The sequence below is a fragment of the Populus trichocarpa genome, chromosome 1 (genome assembly GCF_000002775.5).
Source record: "Populus trichocarpa isolate Nisqually-1 chromosome 1, P.trichocarpa_v4.1, whole genome shotgun sequence".
Classification (NCBI taxonomy): domain Eukaryota; kingdom Viridiplantae; phylum Streptophyta; class Magnoliopsida; order Malpighiales; family Salicaceae; genus Populus; species Populus trichocarpa.
Genome location: NC_037285.2, coordinates 47,391,655 through 47,405,842, shown reverse-complemented (window position 1 = coordinate 47,405,842; position 14,188 = coordinate 47,391,655).

Sequence of the window (14,188 nt, the reverse complement as noted above, 5' to 3'; positions counted from 1 at the left end):
TCAACTTCTTTTGATTTCAAGCTTTTTCAACGTAAAATCTTAAGAACATAAAGGAACACTTTTTTTTTCTTTTTTTCTTTTTTTCTTTTTTTGTTTTTTTTTACCTTTGGCAACTTTGCCCATCTTTTCATCAAGCATCACTTCTTCTTTTTTCTTTTCACATAATTTCCAACCATAATTCCATGAAATATCACTAGTATATGCTCTACTAATCCTTGGCCAAGGGAAAAGGAAAACATATATAAAGTTAAGGCTTATACATGGATAAAGCAAAGAAAAGATAAACAAGCTCAAAAGAGGTTTACTAAGGATAATTTGCTTTAGGTTGGCTTTTTGCTCAAGTGGTTAAAATTTCTAATGCCTTTTATCATCTTCATGTATATATGTAATGTGAATGTAATCTCAACAAGATATGAAGCAAGTTTTAGAGATACATATCATTGAAAGAAGGCACAATCAAAGAATATAATGTTGAAGGCTCAAAAGCTTGCATTGATATAACACTATAAAGTCAACATGGCATATTCTCAAAGTCAATCCCTAAACCAATTAAACATTAAAACTTGCATGCACACTCATTCATTTGATTTATATCTTCATCTATCTCAACTAATTCTCATACATAATACTCATATTCTCAAAAACCCATGGGAGTTCAAAAGATCAAACATAATTTTTTTTTTATTTTGAAAAATAACAAAGAAAACCAAAATTAGAAAACCAACATTCTCCCAATACCCCCACACTTAAAACACAACATTGTCCTCAATGTTGAAATAAAAGAAAAGGAATATTGGAGAATGACAAAAATAAAGTAAAATGCAAAAAATAAAAGATAAGGGGAAAAAAAAAGCAAATCTGTTTGTTTTTTTTTGTGCTGGGTTGCCTCCCAGTAAGCGCTTTTGTTTTATGTCATTGGCTCGACATGTGGCATGCTCATTCTTCATAGATTGGTTCAGCTAACTCTACAGAAGCGGTGAGTTTTGCCGTCCAACCTTCATAGAAAGGTTTCAAACGATGCCCATTGACCTTGAGTACTTTGTTGGTTTCTAAACTTGTAATTTCAACTGCACCATAAGGAAAAACATTAAAAACAACAAAGGGTCCAATCCAACAAGAGCGCAATTTTCCAGGAAAAAGTTTCAAACGCGAATGATAAAGAAGGACTTTGTCTCCAACATTAAACTCTTTTCTTGTAATCATTCGGTCATGAAGACTTTTGATCTTTTCTTTGTAAATCCTTGCATTCTCATAAGCATCATTTTGTATTTCTTCCAACGCAATTCCAATCCTTTTGGGCACCAAAAGGATAGGCGCCACCCATTCACTGTCCGTGATGAGGTAAATGAGTCCTGCATTATGGAGGACAATTTGCAAAGCTTGCAAATCCAATGCTGAGTCATGCACGTTTCGAGGAACACATACATGCCTCTCCATCTTTTCTATCTTGGTAAAATCATAGCCATAGCTCAAAGCTACGCTTAATCCATCCTCACAATCAAAATCAAAAACTTGCTGCACACACTTATCAACTTGGTCATAGCATGTGATAGAATAAACATTACTATAAGGATATTTCATTGCATCATGAAAATTAAATCCAATCTTTTCATCTCCTACTTCCATAGACAAAGTATCCTTACCACAATCAATCTTTGTATTGGCAGTTTTCAAGAATGGTCTCCCAAACAATATAGGAGTGCTGTTTGATGAATCACAAGAATCATGTTCCATATCAAGAATATAAAAGTCGCATGGAATGACCAAACTATCAATCTTGACTAGGACATCTTCTATCACACCAAGTGGGTAAACAAAACTACGATCCGCAAGTTGTATTACAATGCTAGTTTTATTCAAAGGCTCAAGACTAAGAGAATCATAAACATGTTTAGGCATAACACTAATGGATGCACCTAAATCGCACAAGGCCCTTTTGAAACTAGCATTACCAATAACACATGGGATAGTAAACGCACCTGGGTCTTTTTGCTTCAAAGGCATATTCTTTTGAACAACAGCAAATACAACTTCACCCATACTTACCATTTCATGACCTTTCAATTTGAAAGCTCTCTTGGTAGTACACAACTCCTTCAAGAATTTGGCATACTTAGGAATTTGCTTAATAGCATCAAGCAAAGGAATGTTGAGTTCTACTTTCTTGAAAACCTCTAAAATCTCTTTTTCTTTGTCCTCTTTCTTTGACCTAGAAGAACTCACAGGAAAGGGTGCAATTGTTTTAAAACTGGAATTCATTGAGTGAGGACTTACCTTTAGAGTGTTGGTCGAGGTTTCAATTTGTGAAGGAGAAGGATGTTCCTTCTTTGTACTCAATTCAATTTCCATCTCTTCTTCTTCCTCCATCTCAATTTGTTTCAACCTTTTCTCTTCAAGTTCTTTCCCACTTCGTAGCATGATCGCACTAACATTCTCTTTTGGATTCAATGCTTGGGAGGGCAATTTTCCATTCATTTGTGCTTCCAATTTCCCCACACTTGAAGCTACTTGCCCCATTTGCTTCTCCAAGTTGTGAATACTTGACCTTGTTTCCTGTTGAAAAGACATGACATTTTGTTGCAAGGTCACAGTGTTAGAAGCCAAAGTTTTCATCATCTCACGAAGATCATCACTGGATGACGACCCCATAACATTGGAGTTTGTGAATGGAGGGGGTTGTCTTGCTTGATAATTCTGTTGGGGATGGAACTGTCGACCTTGATTGCCTTGTTGAGGTGGGTTCCCATAGCATAAGTTTGGATGATCTCTCCATCCGGGATTGTACGTGTTGGAAAAGGGATCATATTTATGCTGGGGTTGTCCGTTGAATCCTTCATCAACTGCATGAACCTGTTCAATGTAATCTTCTTGCATTGTTGGGCACATATCTGAGGTATGTCCTTGTAAGGAACATATGCTACAAACTTTCACCTGCTGTACATTTCCATAAGCCAAAGAACGCACAAGAGAAGTAAGATCATTAACTTTATTTTCAAGGTTAGAAATACTTACCTCATTTACTCGTTTATTTGCGAAGTCTCCACGGGTGCCAAACTGTTTCGAGTTGGCTGCCATGTTTGAGATCAATTGGAGTGCAGCCTCGGGTGTCTTATCTACCAATGCCCCTCCACTTGCAGCATCAATGATACTACGGTCAGTAGGCATTAATCCTTCATAGAATTATTGAATGAGCAGTTGATCGGGTATTTGATGATGAGGGCATTGAATACACAGTTGCTCAAATCTTTCCCAATACTCGGAAAGTGTCTCTCAATGAGATTGTCGAATCCCACATATTTCTTTCCTTATGTTGGCAACACGAGATGCTGGGAAATACTTCTCAAGGAAGATCTTCTTCATGCCATTCCACGTTCCAATTGAACCTGGGAGAATGGAGAAAAGCCATGCCTTTGCTGCCCCTTTTAAAGAGAAAGGGAAAGCTTTCAACTTAACCTGTTCTTCATCAACTCCATTCGGTTTCATGCCAACGCAAACCATATGGAATTCCTTGAGATGAGTATGAGGATCTTCTCCTACAAGACCATTGAAAGTTGGTAGCAAATGTATAAAACCAGATTTGAGCTCAAAGTTTACATTATTGTCGATGTTTATGCACAATGGCTGATTTTCCACGTTTGGAGCAGCAAGCTCCTTGAGTGTTTGTTGCCGTGCAACAGCCATGGTGTTAAGGCGAGCTTCCTTTCGTAACCTGCGTAAAGTTTTTTCTATTTCGAGATCCAACTGCACTTGACTTTGATTAGTAGAACGGGTTACTGACATAAATCATCAAGAAAACTCAAAAGAAACCAACCACATAAGAGATCGAAAACAATGCAAATTGTACGAAAATCCTACGGTAGAAAATAGAAATTGCCTAAAAACCCTAGAAAACAGTGGAATTTGGCCTCGATAGGATGGGGCTAGTGATTTACCACTAGTCCTGTTTAGAACGTCGTTTCCCTTCAGGAAACAAAAGGCCAATACCTAATTCCACCAAAAATATCTGTTTTGAACAGTACCGCTGCCGTGATGAACAGTACCGCAGCAAGCAAAAATTCTGTTTTTTTTTTTCAAAAAAAAGAAATAACAATCACAGCAAATAAAAATAATAGCACAAGAATCAACTAAAATTACTTCCCTAGCAACGACGCCAAAATTTGTTGCGATGTCGCGGTCGCACAAATTAATTACCCTAGCTTCAAACACAACACACAAGATAGTATAGAGCAAGCAAGGGGTCGATCCCACGAGGAAGATTCAAGTCAGATTTTTATGCTAAATGATATGCAATTTGGGGGGGGTTTTGGACGTTATCTAGGCTAAAGCAAAAGAAAACAAAAAACTATCAAACGAAATTTAATAAAATCATAAAATTATCAAGAGAACAAACCTTGGTCACAAGCACACATCCACCTACAGAAATCAGAACTGATCATGGAAACGAAACATCAATTTATATTCTGAATATTTATCTCTTCTTAACATTGGTTAGTTAATGGATCCGCCGTATAAGTAACCCTAACCATCAAACAACCACAGTGTCCGCACTAGTAATTTAATTTAATGGCAGCCTTAAGAACTAAATAAGTTGATCAATCAAGAAAACATAACTGTCCGCAGTCTATGTTTGATTTGATTGAATGTTCTCCCTAAGATTAATAACGTAGATCCGCCACAATTATTAAACTCAGTTGCTTCACAAGTTCATATACCACAACTCCGGTTTTGATATCAAACTTAGCAATAGATTGTCTACAATAATAACTTAGAGTCCACTCTAGCAATTAAAATAAACAATCATAGGAAAAATAAGCATAGGAGAACAAACATATTCATCATATAAACTGAAAAGAAAAGGTAAAATAAATCTCACAGTTCTTGAAATCCGAAGGTTTCCGTGTTCTTACAACCAAGAAAAGGTGTTTAGCCTTGCATGTTTGTTGAACAACTAATCAAAAAGAAGGAAGAATGCATAATTTAGGGTTTCTTAGAGGAATGGGGCATTTTTCTCTTCTTGGCTGGCTTCCCCCCTTCTCTTCTCTCATTCTTTTTATATCCTAGGAAACCCTAGGTCTCTATTTTACAAAATAGTCCTCCATTAAGTAGACTATTTACATTTAAGTACTTCAATAACTATTTTCCTAAAAAAGGAGAAATAGCCTTGCATGAAATCTTCAAGCTTTGATTTAGAGGAGCTAAATTGCTGAAATCAAAACTTGGATATCGGTTTAGATGCTTCAGAACATAATTTGGACTCGTTTCTTCACGAAACCTTTTTGCTGGCAGAATTCAGATGTCATCTTTGAAAAATCATATCTCCCTCATATGACATCGTTTGTGGCTTAAATTTGGAGCGTTTATAGACCTTTGAGTCATGAATCGAAAAATATTGAGTTTGCATCAATTGGACTTCTGTAGCTCCAGATATTCAAGTTTGAATGGCCGAAGATCAACACTGACAGATTGCGAGATTTAACTTTGAAGGCTGCGATTTCTATGCTCTTCCTTATTTTATTTTCTTGCCTTAGATGTACAGAAAGGTATGGATGTTAGCTTTTTAATGCCACTGGAATCACTTCATTTCAACCTCTATAGCTCACGCTCTGCACAAAAAATCGACTGAAGGTCAAATCTGCCAATTATCTCCAATTTACTCCTTTTTGCATCTTTCATCCAAAAGTGCCTTCAAAACATAAAACAAAGAATATCAAGGCATTTTATATATAAAACATAGGTAAAACACTAGTTAAATGTGGGTGAAACTATCAAATAATATGTTTGCATCAAAGAACGAAAAAGCCATCAAAGTCTACTGCCAACACTCCAACTTTTAAGAAAAGAAAGACACCATGAAGAAATAGGGACCTATATTTCCCAGGTAAGTATACATGCATATTGATCATAATGCATTGCTTTCAACATTGTCAGATCGGTGTTTCATCATCACCTTTTGGGTAGTGCGTTTTCTAACCCTACCTCATTTCGAGTGCGCCTTTGTGCCCTCACTTCCTTTTGAGTGCGCCTTTGAGCCCTCACTTCTCAGGTAGTACGTTTTCTAACCCTACCTCCTTTTGAGTGCGCCTTCGAGCCACCATTTCTTGGGTAGTGCGTTTTCTAACCCTACCTCATTTTGAGTGCGCCTTCGTGCCCTCACCTCCTTTTGAGTGCGCCTTTGTGCCCTTACGCCTTTCGAGCGCGCCTTTGAGCCCTCGCCATCCTTTTTATGGGTAGATCACCCATTACAACACGATCAATTCTCCATTTTTTTATCTGGGTAGGTCACCCATTACAATGAGGCCATTCTTCCACTTAGGTAGGTCACCCATTACAATGAGACCACTCTTTCCTTTTTCTTGGGTAGGTTATCCATTACAATGAGACCAATATTTTTCTGAGTAGGTCACCCATTACAACGCGACCAATTCTCCATGTTTTTTTATCTGGGTAAGTCACCCATTATAATGAGACCATTCCTTCACCTGGGTAGGTCACCCATTACAATAAGACCACTTTTCCTTTTTTTCTCTTGGGTAGGTCACCCATTACAATGAGACCATCCTTTTTCTGGGTAGGTCACCCATTACAACGCGACCAATTCTCCATGTTTTTTTTAATCTGGGTAGGTCACCCATTACAATGAGACCATTCCTTCACCTGGGTAGGTCACCCATTACAATAAAACCACTCTTCCTTTTTTTTCTCTTGGGCAGGTCACCCATTACAATGAGACCAATATTTTTTCTGGGTAAGTCACCCATTACAACGTGACCAATTCTCCATGTTTTTTTTATCTGGGTAGGTCACCCATTACAATGAGGTCATTCTTCCACCTGGGTAGGTCACCCATTACAATGAGGTCATTCTTCCACCTGGGTAGGTCACCCATTATAATGAGACCACTCTTTCCTTTTTTCTTGGGTAGGTCACCCATTACAATGAGACCAAAATTTTTCTGGGTAAGTCACCCATTACAACGCAACCAATTCTCCATGTTTTTTTTACCTGGGTAGGTCACCCATTACAATGAGGTCATTCTTCCACCTGGGTAGGTCACCCATTACAATGAGACCACTCTTTCTTTTTTTCATTTGGGCAGGTCGCCCACAAATAGGTCAGGGTAAGTGTGTGTGGGTAGTCGCCTGTGAAAATAAACCAGTGTGAGTTTGTGGGCTGGTCGCCCTTGAAAATAGACTAGTGTGAGTGTGTGTGGGTAGGTCGCCCGTGAAAATAGACCAGAGTGAGTGTGTGGGCTGATCGCCCCTGAAAATAGACTAGTGTGAGTGTGTGAGCAGGTCGCCCGTGGAAATAGACCACTTTGAGTATGTGTGGGCAGGTCTCCCATGAAAATAGACTAGGGTAAGCGTGAGTGTGTGGGCTGGTCGCCCCTGAAAATAGACCACTTGGAGTATGTGTGGGCAGGTCGCCCATGAAAATAGACCAGGGTAAGCGTGAGTGTGTGGGTGGTCGCCCCTGAAAATCCAAAAATAGCAAAAATCAACAAAAATACAAAAAATGTTTTTTTAGTATATTTGTATCATTTTTAGCATTTTCAACGTCGTCTAAAAAAGAATTTAAGTTTTCAAAAAAATTTCGAACGCGTTCGACTTGTCACACGTCATTTTTAAAATCATTGATTTTCCTCATTGAGTCGACGTTGATATTGCTTGTTTTCAAAAAAATACAAAAAATTAAGAAAAAACAAAATTTACAAAAAACGAAAGTTGAGGGACCAATTTTGAGGCTCAAGCAACATTTTACCTATAAATATAGGTCCATAGCTCACACAAAGAGAGGGGGGCAATTTTGAAAAAAAAACATAAAAAAAACCCAAACCTTAAACCTAAACCTATCTCTTTCAAAACCAAAGCCACCGCCCCCTAGCTTAGCATTTTCACTCCGGAGACCAGCCCTTCTACAGACAACAACCACCATTTCTACATCTCCCAAGACCAACACATCTCTTTTTTGTCCCCACATTTCCCCTGACCAACGTCATTTCCTTCTCCCTTTGCCCGAGCATCTCGTCCCCTCAGCTCACCAGCTTTTCCTCCACAACCCCAGAACAGATTTGCCTCCCTCCCCCCCGACCTTTTCCTTCACCTCCTCATCCCCTCAGCACTGCCATCGGCCTCCACCATAACCGACCGGTAGTAGCCCGGCACAACGGCGCCCACAGATCCCAAATGTCTTTTCAACACATTCGACTTTTAACATATCATTTTCAAAATCATTGATTTTCTCATTGAGTTAACATTGATATTGCTCTTTTTCAAAAGAATAATAATCAAAATACAAATGTTGGACCAAGCAATTGGGGGAGGAGACAAAATTCTCTACCTATAATAAAAAAAATAAAAACAAAAAAAACCCTAGATATAGTTTTTTAAACCTAGTCGCCACCCAACAACCTCCCTTCTTTTGCTAAACCAAAGCCCTCAATATTTTTTCTAACTTTCCCCATGATCTCTCTCTCTCTCTCTCTCTCTCTCTCTCTCTCTCAATACATGCCTCCATCATCCTCACCAAATTATCTTCTCTAGAAACACACAGGAGCCACCAACCTTACTTCCAAACTCTCCTCTCCCAGCCTATCACAACTATACCCACAACCCTTCACCATCCAGCCATGACAGCTAAAAAGGAGTAACATAAACCAACAACCCGTCTACCATTCCTAAGTTTCAAGAATTGAAAAGGAATGTCTGTACAACCTCTTGTGAATACACCGTCAATCTATGTCTCTTACATATCTCATAGGGCAAACTCGGTAATTGGCCAACATTTTATCCTTTTTACCCCCATTTATCCAACTCAAGCTCAGATCAACATGGAACTAACAGTAGAAAGACCTTCTAATGATAGGTCTACCAGTCCTATGTACCATGATAAATCGGTTGCTATAAAAGAGAGATTGAGAGCAATTGAAGGAAATAATTTGACTGAACTTGTTTTAACAATTGAAGTTTGTTTGGTTCCAAACATTGTGGTGTCGAAGGAGTTTAGAGTGCTAGACTTTGTCAAGTATAGTGGACTAGAATGCTTAAACACCCATTTACAGTCATACTACAATAAAATAGCTGAAATGATCCATAACGATAAGGTGCTGATATATTTTTTCCAAGATAGTCTTACTAGATTTGTCTTAAGCTGGTACATGAGACTAGACAATACCAAGATCAAGAAATGAAAAGATCTGATAGATGCCTTCTTAAAGCAGTATAATTTCAATATGAAAATTGCTCTTGACAAAACTAGCCTAATGACCATGGAGAAGGGAAACAAAAAGTTTGTGAGGACATATGCAAAACAATAGTGAGATAAGGCAATACATGTCCAATGACACGACCAAAAGATTGATGTCTTCTCTCAAGTGCATGAGTGTTGAAGTAATAAATAACCCGGTAAGACCGGGATCGAACCATAGGGAGGTTAATTGTATAAATTATAAACAACAACAACAACAACAACTACTATAATAATAATAATAAGTTAAAAAGGACTTTGAGATGTAAGATTAATGTGATGATTAAACAATGCTAAAAACAAATGTCAAGGTTAGAGGATCCACTAATGGTATTTCAAACAAGTATAGTATAAACTCTTATTACTCAACTGGAAACCACACATAAAGAAGGTTCCATCCGAATTATAAATTGTTAATATGATTACATTAGTTATCTTATTTGAATAATGCTAATACTTGTAAATGTTGTCAGGTATTCATGATTATAACTTATGTTAACAACAGATCAAGTTCTTTTCATAGCACAGGTGTCGGTTATACCATACGATTTGGGCTATGAAAGTGCCAAGTATTTGTTGTACCAAGTGTTATACAACATAAATCTAGATTAACCATTTAACAAGTAAAGTATTAAAAGTGAACAAGATAACAATTATAAAACATGTTAGTATTGAACATTAAAGTCCATGTTGAGTTTACACTATACTTATTCTTACACCATTAGTGTAACCTTTTCACTTTGACATAATAAACTTAGCTAAACATAATGAAAGAAAGAAACATAAATAAACAAGATAAGAACATAAATAAGATAAAAGTTAACTAAGTAAAGGAAAGGAAATGAAAGGCATAAATAAGATATTAATGAAAGCAAAACTTAAGCACTACATAAATACAAATAGAGAAAGCAAGAGCATGATCTTGATCTGAAAATCAAGATACCTAAAAGCATGGCAAATGCCTCCTTTTATAGGCCAAAATTTGGAACTATTGATTTGATGACTAATTGTTGAGTGGGTGGCCACATCTTGACTTGATGACAATCCTTATCTTCTTGTCTGAACAAAACATCATTGCTAACGTAAGAATTTGAACCAACCTTACCATCAAAGTTCTAGGAAATTGTCTTAGCTTTTTAGGAAAAAAAAGAAGGTCATTTGGACTTTTAGAACTTAAGATATGGGCTGAACACTGAACAGTGTCTGGGTTGCAAGACAGATTCGGACTTCTCCTTTGTTGCTACAATTTGGACTTGAAAACGGCCTTTTTAAATCTTGAACTCCCATGAAAGTTTTAGGCCTATGTCTTAGCTTTCCATCCATATAAAGTAGACCTAAATCCAAGATCTACAGCTTCAGATATGACCCAATTACCGAACAGTGTTCCAGTTTGGACTGGATCAACATCTCTTTTCAAAGTTTGGCCCTCTTGTTGTCCTTTCAATTCAATACTTAAACTCATCAATCAATCATTTCATTTATGTGATAAGCCTGCATTTAATATGAATGTTTACCATAAATTAAAGGTATCTTATATTATTAGATATGTTATTATAAAACATGCTTTAGTTAAGGAGTTATTGATACTTTAAGTGCAAAATGATGATATAAAACCTTGATAAAAATACACTTTTAAGTATTAATCATCCAACCTCCACTGATGGAGATATAAATGCTGATGTTGTTCACCAACACCTTCCAGTCCTCTTATTTTAAGTATCTCATGGGAAGCTCATCTCAACATTTTTATGAAGCCGTGAGGATTGCTGAAAGAATTGAACAAGCTATCAAGATGGAAAATTGGAGGTCCTTCCATAGATTCCAGAACAATTATGAGAAATGAATCAGAAAATGGCTTTTAAATGGGAAATCTTAATTGTGTGGTCCAATCAAGTCTCATTGTAGCATCAACTGCTTAAATGCCTTTTGTCAAATATTAGTATACCTCTACCACTCAAGTTTGTCTACCAGTATCTATTAGATTCTAGACTTATTATCTCGACTCCATCAAATCTCATACAACCACTGTTTCCTAGGTGATATATTCTAGACGAGAGATGTGAATATCATAGTGTGGTCATGGGACATTTGGTTGAAAATTGCGAGAATTTCAAGTATTAAGTTTGGAAGTTGGTGAGCAAAGGACAAATTGGTGAGCAAATTTCAGAGTTTGTGAAGAGAATGATCAGTGTACTTTGCTTCAATATGTTTTCATTTATCATGAGTGCATCACATATTTTGAATGAATTGTGCTTTGTTTGTTGTGTTATTATTATCTTGAAATAAAGAGATGTTTCTTTCAAATGGTATTTTGACAAAATATTTTGATCAAACTCCAACATTGAAAATTAAGGTTAATCAATCCTGAAAGATTAAAAGTGTTTTTATTGCATAAATGACCTAATGTTTGTTAAAATGAAATGATTGATGATGTGGGGGTGACCAATCAAATTTTAAACTCACAAATGAAATTGAACCATGCATTCTGTATCTAAGTTTTAGCAGTATGCATAATGACATGTAGTAGATTTAGTAGTTATGGTCTCGCGAATCATGATTCCTTGCAAGTCCAAATCATTATGTTGGACGGGGTCAAAATTAATCGGTTTTAACTGATCTTTCTTGAAATTAGAAAAGATGATTTTTGTTTATTCCCTTTGTCATAACCTATTTTTGGGTTATTCCTTAAATTCACTTCATTTTCTTCCAAAACAAAAATAAAAAAATAAAATAAAGACTGGCGACACGAAGAAAGCAGATCGAAGAGGATCTTAAACATATGGGAAAATCAAGCTACAATTTTGGATGAAATTTAAAGCCTAATTGTACCCCATAATACCCAAGACTAAAGAAACAATATAGATTCAAGGTCAAATTAAATGATTATTGGACGAAACTGCATAGAAATTAAGTCCAAGGGTATAACCAGACAATTAAACAATGCAACTTACCTTAAGTATGACGTATTTAGGGTGTTAATACCTTCCCTTTACGCAACCAGTCCCCGTGCTTGATCTCTGAGATTAGTTGGGGTTCATAATGACCAAAATACTAGGTGGTGACTCTCATTCCCTTTTTCCACTTATAAAAGACAAGAATTCCTTGTCTCCCTATTTCCTAATTTCAAAATCCCAAAGTGGACGCATCACCGCAACGTTGCACATGTATGACACCTTCACTATTCTTAAAATATATATCCCTTGCGAATCCCAATTTGAGCCTGGTGAAATATTTCTTAAAAAAAAACCACGACATGGATCATACCCTACATTAGGGGCAAACAAGGAATTTTTGGTTGAAAAGATGAAGAGAATATTAGATTCAATGGTAAAGGGAATGTTAAGAACTGAATCCTAACAATTGAGAAATGGATAAAAATGGAAAAAAAATCATAGATTAGAGGGCATCTAAGAAAACTTTAAGGAATGCTATGTGAAAGCCAAAAAGTGAAAATTGTCTGCATTTAAAATGTAAGTCAAGGTTAAAGGTAGGAAAATGCCTATCAAGTCTAGGAGGGGCATAAGAGATTTTTAATTGATGAATGGCACAACAAATGCCAAAAGTCAAAAAATAAAATAAAATAAAATACTAAGCTACAAATATATCTTTTGATAATAAAGTCTTTCGTGTTTTCAAATGATTAGATTTGTTTATCTATCAAAGAAAAAAGTTGGATTTGCCTTATGGTCTTTATTAAGAGAATTTTGATATTTTAGGTTTAGCATGGTTATATGTTATTCTTTTACAAAGATTGTCATAACCCAATTTTTGACAAAATAAATTCACAGAAAAAAAAATGAATGATGAATTAAACAAATGAAGAAAAATTAAGGTTTTGGTCAAAGTCAAAGTGACATAAATTGAAAGTCATGAGGATTTAATCAGGATGAAATTAGAAGTTTGGAAGCCAATTTTGTTAGAAAAGGAAAGATTTGATAAGATTAGAGACTTAATTAAACTTTGAATTTGTTTAATTAATGAAATTATAAGCGTAATTGAAAAAATTTACAAGTTCGAGGACTCAATTAAACTTTGCTTTGGTTTAATTAATGATGTCAGGAGTTTAATTGAAGAATTGATAAGTTCAGGGACTTAATTGAACTTAGAATTAATTTAATTAATAAAATCAAGAGCTTAATTGATGAAATATTAAAATTCAGGCTTGATTTGGGTCAAAATTACAAGAGATTAAAGTCCAAGGGCCGTTTTGTAAAAGGTACCACAATGCAGAGGTTTAAATAAAATTTTGGTCAGGAGTCCGATTAAGAAATGTTAAAGCTTAGAGGACGAGCTTGGAAAACGGCTGGCCCAGTCCAGAAACGACATCGTTTTTCATCTCTGTTCACTGTCTTCTTCCTCTAGAAAACACAGGAAAGCTCCCTGAGGAAAAAAGAAAAAAAACGCCGATCAAACCACCTAAACGCACGGCAATCTCGAACGACTTCCATCACCGTTTCCTCAGCTTGTTCTCGTCAGTAGCAAGTCATTGAGGCGGGGAAGAAACCACCACCACCAGTCCAGCAATGACGGGACTGTTGGTGTCCCAATCCGGCCAAAACACAAAGTCTTAAAATTCTATCCTTAACAAGGGAGGATGAGTAGCAAGAAGGAATGCCTATAAAAGGTACGACAGAAAACTCGAAAAAAGGACGAAAATAGAGAGAAAAAAAGGGTGACCAAAAAAACAGAGACGAGACAGAGATAAAAACCAGAGAGAAAATAAAAAGAAAAGAGAGCAGAAGGGAGGAGAGGACGAGGAGCAGAAAGGGACTCCGTGGAGTGCTTCATCCAGCACCTGCATCTTGCCGCTCAAGCTCGCTGCAAAAACAGGTAAGTCACTTTCAATTCCCCCCTCCCTGCATTTTAAGTACTCTCCTCCTGTAGCAAGCGTGAACAGTTCACGCACGCTTGCAAGTAAAAAGAAAGAGGAAAGAAAAGGGAGACG